Source organism: Neopsephotus bourkii, unplaced genomic scaffold, assembly GCF_033783945.1.
Source record: "Neopsephotus bourkii isolate Nb327-2 ecotype Australia unplaced genomic scaffold, CSIRO-AGI_Nbou_v1 NB_1183, whole genome shotgun sequence".
Taxonomy (NCBI): domain Eukaryota; kingdom Metazoa; phylum Chordata; class Aves; order Psittaciformes; family Psittacidae; genus Neopsephotus; species Neopsephotus bourkii.
The window spans coordinates 1,619,440-1,628,049 of record NW_026901668.1 but is presented as its reverse complement, the minus strand read 5'-3'; the positions used below and the strand labels follow the sequence as shown (position 1 = coordinate 1,628,049).

Below are 8,610 nucleotides of genomic sequence, written 5' to 3'. Positions count from 1 at the left end.
TAAGCATAAATGTTTCCTATTCATCTTTGCTAAAGAGAAGAAAACCTTCCCTCCACCCCCCTTTCAGGCTAATGCTTTACATTTGGGAGAGGTGGGTAGCTGTAACTTAAGTGGCTCCTTAGCAGCTGGAGTGCTAGCTGTGCTCTTTCACTCTTGTAAGTACTCTTAATTTTTTTATACTTCACCTTTTTATATCTTAACAGGGAATATATTGTCCCCAAAGGGAGAAGATACAAAGTCAGATTTTCAAGAACTGGAGTGACTTAGAAGTGTAAGGCCTCTTGAAAGGTATTACTGAGAGAAAAAACTTTCTTTTGTGTTTTGGATCTGTGATGGTTGTGTGGGATGAAAAGGCGGGACAAGCTATGGATGAGGTTGTTAGGGACAGCTGCTAAGATTGAAGGTTGAAGCTAAAAAATAAGGAAATAATGAGCAAAATGTGATATGAGTTCAAAACAGGGCAATTGTTTGTTGGGGGGAGGGTGGTGGTGCCACATTGAATTTAACTTATGCCTGCTTTATGAGTAAAGAAAATTAGTGCTGCTGAAAATATAGTCCCTTTCTAGGGCAGTATATAGTTTACCTTCAGTACCTTCAATGCTTGAAGTCCAAAGAGTTGGAATTTAGTCAGAGAGTAATTGAAGTAACTGTAATATTCAAAATATGAAGTGATTGTGTTAGCAACGGGATTGCAGGAGAGGAAAACTCAAGGGGAGGACAAATTCAGGCAGCTTTCTGGAAGTACCAATAAGCTTTTTCATACAGAAATGCTGTTTTTTTCTTTTCTTTTAAATTTGTTGGCAGCTTCCTTGTTAATTTATCTTCTCACTTGAGCCCTCTGCTAATACCATATAAACCAAAGTTTCTTGGGAAGGAGTGTCAGCAGCTCAATATGTTTCCCTAATTCTTGTCCTAAGCTGTTATGTGCTTTTGCAGTATGCTGTGAAACATGTACCAGTCTCCTGTGAGACAGTTGCATTTCAGTGATGGTTACAGTGATGATTACCCACGTGCTGGGGAAATCTGTGTATTGTGCTTCAGAGTTATTTGTAGGAAAAAATAAATCTTACATCTTTATGACTTTGACAAAAGTACCTCTAATCGAACTTACAAGCAATCATGAGAAACCCTAAACTTCCACTTTTTTTGTGTGTTTAGGGTTTTTTTTGGTTTTGCTTTTTTAAGTGAGGCCCCAAATCTAAAATTGATTTCCTTTGATAGGGAACCTTCCTACCTTGCAGGAAGGTTAATGATTAGTTTGGGACAAGCAAGCTGTTTGTGAATCAATAGTAACTAATTTACTACAATTAGAAATAAGGAACTTGTCATTACAGGAACAGAGATGCTCAGTGGCACATTTTAGCATCACCTCTTCGTGCATGGTGGCCCAATGTATGGGCTGTAAAAACGAGGTATGTTTGATTGATGATGACTGAGTTGAGTTCATCTAATGGCTCTTGAAGCTTACAATGTAACTATTATTTCCTGGTTAATGTCAGGCATCAAATTCACAGTTGCTAACTATGACCACCTATGCCAGGCTTTCTAGGTGCTGTGAGATGCAGGAAGTACTATTAGGTCCATTTAGATTGTATCAGCTTGAAGTGAGAATTATAGTTAGGTAATCAACTACCATGTGATCATTTTAACAGCTCTTGTGGATATTCTGGGTGGGTTGCCTAAAATTATGTGCCCAAGTTTGAGCAAGTCTCCTAAGGCTCCCTTAATAGTCATGGAAACACAATAGGTATCTCCAGAGTGTGATTTTTCTGACCTATTTTAGACACCCACATCTTGGGATAAGATAAATTGCTCTCTGGAGAGGCTGGTTTCTCTGTATTTATAGTAAAGGGAATGGAGGGTACCTGCCTCAGACCTTGGGCAGATGGTGCCTAAATTAGAGCAGATGAATCACACTCAGGAAAAGTAAAACAGGATTAGCTTCTTCATTTGGGTGGCAGAAAGGGAAGGAAGGAAAACAAGAACAGGGGTTTAATGTACCTCCAAATACAATGAGAGAGTTCCAACACTGTCAAATAAAAAGGTGAGTGGTTTATTTCACTTAAGAATCTGGTTAAGATTTCCAGATTAGCAATAGCTTAATCAGAAGAAGAAAAGTAAGGAGCAGTTGAGTGTGCAATTAAAGGCAAAAAAAAGTAATAGAAAGCAAACTCTTGCCCACAGACTTAATTTTCTTCCCAAGGCAAACATCAGTCATGTGAGAAAGAGAGCCCCTTAAGCTCTTTAATAACCCAAATTCATGATTATTTATTCTTACCTGGTGATTTTTGTACAAAACTCTCAAACCTTTTCAGAAATGGGGGTATTGCTGCCTTCAGTATATATTGGGAAAAACTAAGGTATAAGAGTGGATATAACATGTTATGTGGCTATAACATTATATGATTAAGAAGTATTGAATTTGAAATGGGAATTTGAATATTTTACTCCCAGTCATCGGACCTAAACTGGCTATTGCTGCTTTTGTATCTTTCTTCTATCTCCACTGTCAGATGCACAATATGTGCTTGTTCTCATGGAGTTTTTAAATAGCATTTTGGAATGACTCTGAAACTTTTTAAAGGCTCATGTACTTTTTTTGAGAAGGCCATGGAAAGAATTCAGCTTCTATGGGCAATAGGAGCTGCTAGTTGAAGGCAATCAAAGTATAAAATTGACTACTGAGAAAGTAGTGTGGAACCACTCCGAAGTGCAGCATTGGGCAGAGGAAAAGTTTCTGGAAAATTGTATTTGGGGGCATTTATTTTTTACCATCTTTTAGTTTTTTAAATAAGTCTACTGACACTTCATCAAGATGAGGTCCAAGATGTGTGTTGCTATTCTTTGTACTGCGAACAATTCTGTAACTGAAGACCTAGTCCTGTTCTTACAGATTTAGGCTAAAGGATGTTTTTAAGAACAAAATAAATTAAAAGTGGTTCACACAAGTGTCCACAAATGGCTGCAATTGGCATTTGGAATAATTCTGCAGGTAGCCCCCCTGATTTTAACAGTCATTTCCCCTCAGCTTAATGGGAGCACAACCAATCAAAATGACACTAAGAACTTCATATAGATTTCTACCACTCATGCCATAGTGGTTCATATGAGAAATGTGTGTGCATAGGCAAATTTCACTGTCCCAAGAGCAGAGCTCCTGCACTCTGAACTCAACATCTATTTGAGATCAGTGGTCACAGGATTGTTATTCTTTCTTTGTTTTCTTTTGCTTCCCAAAAAGACACCGACTCTCTGGTCCTGAAGGCAAGAGGAAGAGAAAGAAAACTGAAGTCAGGATATATTGTAGCAGCAAAACACTTTAATATGTGTGATTCCTAAACCTGTTGAGAGACCACAGCAAGATGTGCTCACAACAATATGTAAGAACCTGATTTTATGTTACGCAGCTTGTTCTAGCACTTCTATTTTTTTGAAGATGTATGAAAGTACTTAAAGGTACATCTGTAACTCAAAATTAAATTATGAAGCATGTGTTAGAAACACCAAATCTTAATTGAAACACAAATGTAATTAGAAGGGCAAGAACTTTGTAAAAGAAAATCTAGGAACTGCAAGTACTGTTGTCTCGAAAGAAATCCTTTCATTTCAAACTCCAAATACAAAATTTGGTAGAGCTATCAGAAATTTTGGAGGGGAGTATGTGTGAAGTGACACTTACCTGATCATTGTTTTTGGAGAGGAGGACTTTTCTGTAGCAGTTAGTGCTCCAGAAATAAAAACGAATGAAATGTCATGTTAAAATTAGAATGTTAAGTGGCCTGTAAAATCTGACAGAGGTCCTAAACAGAGACCTGAAATGGCATGTAGGCAGCAATGACACAAGAAGGTCTATAAAATTACTCTTGCAGAGCACCAGTGACTTCAATTCCATGTACTATAGACCTAGGGGTCTGTACGTGAGAAAATACGCCACAAAATGAGCAAGGACACCAGGACATCCAGGTCATCAAAGGGCAAACTCTCATGCACAGTGGTAATACATTGCTGGTCTGAGGCCTTGTTGGAATGTTTTGGAGGAATAGATGTTAAACCAGACAGGGTTTTCTTTATATAAAGAATTAATTTTTTTACAGCTCTGGAAGTCCCTGTTGGGTCACTTTCTAAACCAATGTACTGTTTATCCCCAAGTGCGTTAGTAGAAACAGCATTTTTGTGTTCTGATTCCATGAGATCCTGAGTTCCTTTCTACTCCTGTTGAAATCATTAAGTATGCTCAACATTTTTCAAAAAGGATTAAGCCTTTTATTTTATTATTTTCTATTTTATTTTTAGCTGGCATTATCTTCATAGAGAGAATTCTTAAAAACATCATCGTTTCCCTTGTGATAGTGAGGAAAACTTTTTTAAAGAGTTTTGATTTTCATTCTAAATTAAACATCAAACTGAGGAAAAAAAGGATCATGTTTTTATTTTTTTAAATAGACAGATGAAAGATTTTGTTATTAATAATTGACATGAAAGCCTTTCGTCTTGAACACTGGTGTATGTAAACCTCAATAAAATCCTAAAAGTGCTTTTGTAGAACAAGAACAGTCACAAAAATCTGAATAAAGCCACCTTTTCAAAGAACATGATGAGAAAGGGGAAAACTCTTAGATGTGCAGAGCAACACATTTTACATTCATGCCCTAGTTATTAGGAAGCTTTGAAGTATTCACTGTTATTGAATACAGTGTATACTGTAATTCATTTAGTGCCTTCATGTGGAGCTAAAAAGTTCTACCGAAAGTGCTTTGGCTATTTTTGTGAGTATGAGCATTTGGATGCAGGGATAAAAATGGTGTTCCAGTCTAAATCTCATGTAGTTCATAAGGCTTGACTATAGAAATTATCCTAGCAAAACTCACATGAAGCTAGAATAATAAATGCTGGGGGAGGGGGGGGGGGTGTTCAGGAGGTGGATTCTTTTGGGGTTTGGATTATGTTCTTGGTTCTTTATTGTAAAGCATAAGAAAATAACAGTTTACAGTGTGAAGCTAGCTTCCAGAAGATGATACAAAGTGAAGATCCTGTCTGTCTACAGAATAAAACAAAATCATGTTGTAATCTAGCACAACTACATTGAAATACAACTATTTAACTTTGCTCAGGGAAATTCTAGGGGTAGACTCCAGATTACACCCAGACCATAAACTAATACTGCCGTCATCTCAGTAAGATATGAAACATCTGGTATCTCTTAAACAACTTGTTCTTGATTGGTTGTTCTCATCTCCATAAGAAGTAAGGATGCTGCATTATAAAACATGAGAAAGCGACACTAAAACTCATTACTGACCCAAACCTGCTGTTTTCTCACATTCAGTGAACACCTGTAAAACTGCCCATGGGAACTTGATAAACATTGAGTAACTGTCCATTAGATGAACATTCCTTGGAGTTAGGGTCTACCTGTACCTGATAGTTTTTTTTCTTCAAACCCATTTCCTTACTATCCTCTAATGTATCCCAGACATGATCTACTTCAAGAGTTGACAACAGTATTTACTGCTCTGTCTCTATTCATCTCTTTATCTCTGAAGAAACCTTCTCCCTGCCAGGTTAGTTAGAATGCTTGCCAGTACGCAGTTGATGTGTGTATGTATTTGTGTGCACATACTTTCTGATATGCTGAGATTATGGCATATATTTTTTCCAATGTCATGAGATACAAACTCCATGTATTTTTGCTTGATTTCAGCTGGTGTCCCCAAGTAGGAATATGTGCAGTCCATAACAGGCCATTCAGATCTACCGATCAGGTCTGTTTTACTGGGTTTATTTCCTCCAGATTGCCTATGATTAATATGATATCAGTCTTTGTGTACTGCACTGTAAGCAGCTCCTATGGAAGTGAGTGTAATGGAGAAATCATTTGATTTCATGGGAACTGCAAGTAGCAGTAGGCTAAACCACAGAGAGAGCATAAAAGTCCGTTTCCACTAGATGCTGTGTGTCTCTAGTAGTGTAGAAGAAAAACAGCATATTCACTCTGCTCTGTCTCTTTAGCCTTGGATAACAAGACAGAAGGATTGGCTCACAGCTTGTTTTACTAAAATTCACTATTGACATTTTCAAGCCCCCTGTTGTAGAAGCAGCAACACACTTTTTGTTCACTCTGGGTTTTCCTGCATTTATTCAAAATAGTGAACAGAGAGATAAATTGTAAGGTGCAGCAACAGATTTGTTTTTTAACATCAGTTTAAATCTGGATTGTTTTAGACATAATAAAATAGCATTTTAGTAACTTCCTAGTTATTTCCCTAGTTATCCATAATAATTTCTCACGCAATGCCCCTGATTTGTTGCAAGCCTGGAAGGGAAGAAAGGGACACTTCAGCTTTGTTAATTTTTTTCTGGGAAATGGGGATATATTTCATTTTATTTTTTTTCCTTGACTGTGGCCTTAAACATATTATGCAAAATGAAGCATGTATTTTTAAAGCTGTTTGAATTATTGTGGTAAATAACTGAAACAACAGTGCTTCCTTTTAAGAGCATTGTGATTTCGAAACTGTTAGACTTCAAGCATAGGGAGTAACTAAATGCTTCCATAATATTGTTATAGAAGCATTTTATCAGAAAAACAAAGGACAAAGTTCTTCAGTACATCTGGCTCTACCTCTGGAAGCTTAAGGATATTTCCTGCCTAGGCCTTTAGTTCTCATCTGGCACTAAACACTAAAGTAGGAAGAAATGGGAGAGGAAAGGTTTATTTAGTTTGTAGAACTTTAGCTACTCTTTTGTTTTAGACGTTGAGTGCATATGTACATAACACAACCTTTTAGCAGTGAACTTGGATCGAAAAGTCCCTTCTTCTCACTCAACCTCTATCTTCCCCACTCACTCCTGTGTTGACCCTTCAGCTAGCTGATCCTGCACTGCTGACACAAGAATTGGAAACACCTTTTCCCCTCTGATTTATTTGTTTATTTATTTAAAAGGACTTTTCCTTCCACCCAGTTCTCTTCAGGGCAATACAGAAGGACCATCTCCATTATATGCAAGTAAGCTTGGTGCCAAAAGAAAACTTTGATGGATGGCTCTGCATATATGGAAAAGGTAAGCAACTTTAATGAGTAGGTAGCTATTTTGTATCTTTTTTTCTTTTGTTGACTATATGTACCTTCCAGATGGTAAATATTTTTAGTTCCTATTTTTTGTCTTTATTTCAAAAGAGATTTATAGATTTTGGAGGAAGCGTGTTCATTTTCCATTGTACCAGTTTAAAGTTTCTGATGAAGCTTGAGAGCAGAATTTGGCTCATAATACATAATTCTGTGTCTATGATACATATTACACACACCCCCACACAAACCAAGGAACTTCAGTAAATACACTTCTTGAACTACTTTGTCACTAACATATGGTGTTGGGCCCTTTTGTTTCTTCTACACTAGGAGGTTTCTGATAATTGTTGTTTACCACAGCATTTGTATAAATGAGAACTTAAATCATTAATTTATAAAATGGCATATGAATTCTTAATTTCTGATTGATCTAGCTCTCTCTGGATTTTTCCATGTCATCCAGTACTATAGCTTTTGAGCATAATGTAATTTAAATAGCTTAACATTCCACAATTCAGGGCAGATTTTGGAGAGATTTCCACCTGCTGAGTTCTTAACCAAGACTAAGGAATCAAAATAATTCCTTCTTAAATACCTTTCAATCATACTTAGAAAACAATAACTCTACCAGCTTAATTTGAATAGTTCATAATACTGGCTCTGAATGGATACTCTTTTGCAGACTGATTCCAGGGGCTTCGGAAAAACACAAGATTTCTACTACTGTTGCTAATGGAGTAGGACCACTAGGAGATGAAGGAAGGGGATGCGTGGCTGGGGAGGCGGCCTATGCTGATCCCTTTTAATTGTGCACCACATTTAACTGCCTTCCATTTCTCATATATGCAGGCCTTTCTTCTCCCCATCTCTCCGGTGGCATAAGGGCGTAGCAGTGTATTTTCAGCTTTTGGTTACATCTATGTTGTATTTTCTATCGGTGTGAGGTTTTTTTTGTTTTGCTATTGAAGGTTTGTTGCAGGTTTTTTTAACCCCAGAATCTGTTACTAAGATTTAGCATGGGCTATCAACCATTCCCAGATACCCAAACTGGGTCTTTGGTGGAAGATAGCAGGTGTGAACCTCTCTGAACCAGAAAATTTCACAAGTACCTCTCCTATGACGGGTGGAGACAGTCCTGGACCTCTCTGCTCAAGGAAAATAACCTCAAAACCCATCAGCATCTCAGGCAGGCATCTGCAGTCAGGAAGCCAACCAGCAGTGAAGTGATGCACAAGACACATTTGATCCATGCTCCATACAAAATAGAGTTGCCGTGCTCCTCACCTGAGTGGTCAACGGGAAAAGCTGAGTCTCCCTCCACAGCTGACATCTGTCCCAGGAGGCCAGAGCAGTGGCAGTGCCCCTCTCCATTCTCTTTCAAGAGGGCAAATGATAGTCTCTGTTAGACTAGGGCTGCTGGGTGCATCCTGTTGGGAGCTGAGCAGATGAGATGCAATTGTTCATTCAGTCCTGCTTGGAAGTGGTGGTTGAGAGATGCAGAGGGATGGAGAGGCCCTGGAACAGAGTATATAGTAGACCA

General features: G+C 37.9%; 1 long non-coding RNA gene across 1 annotated transcript in view; it reads left to right on the top strand.

The window, feature by feature from the left end:
- The first annotated feature begins 687 nt into the window (after positions 1-687).
- Positions 688-8,610, top strand: part of LOC133218027 (uncharacterized) — a 31,892-nt gene continuing 23,969 nt past the window's right edge. The window contains exons 1-2 of the long non-coding RNA XR_009727033.1: positions 688-741; positions 6,964-7,062. This is a non-coding gene — a long non-coding RNA (uncharacterized LOC133218027). The remainder of the gene's footprint in view (positions 742-6,963; positions 7,063-8,610) is intronic.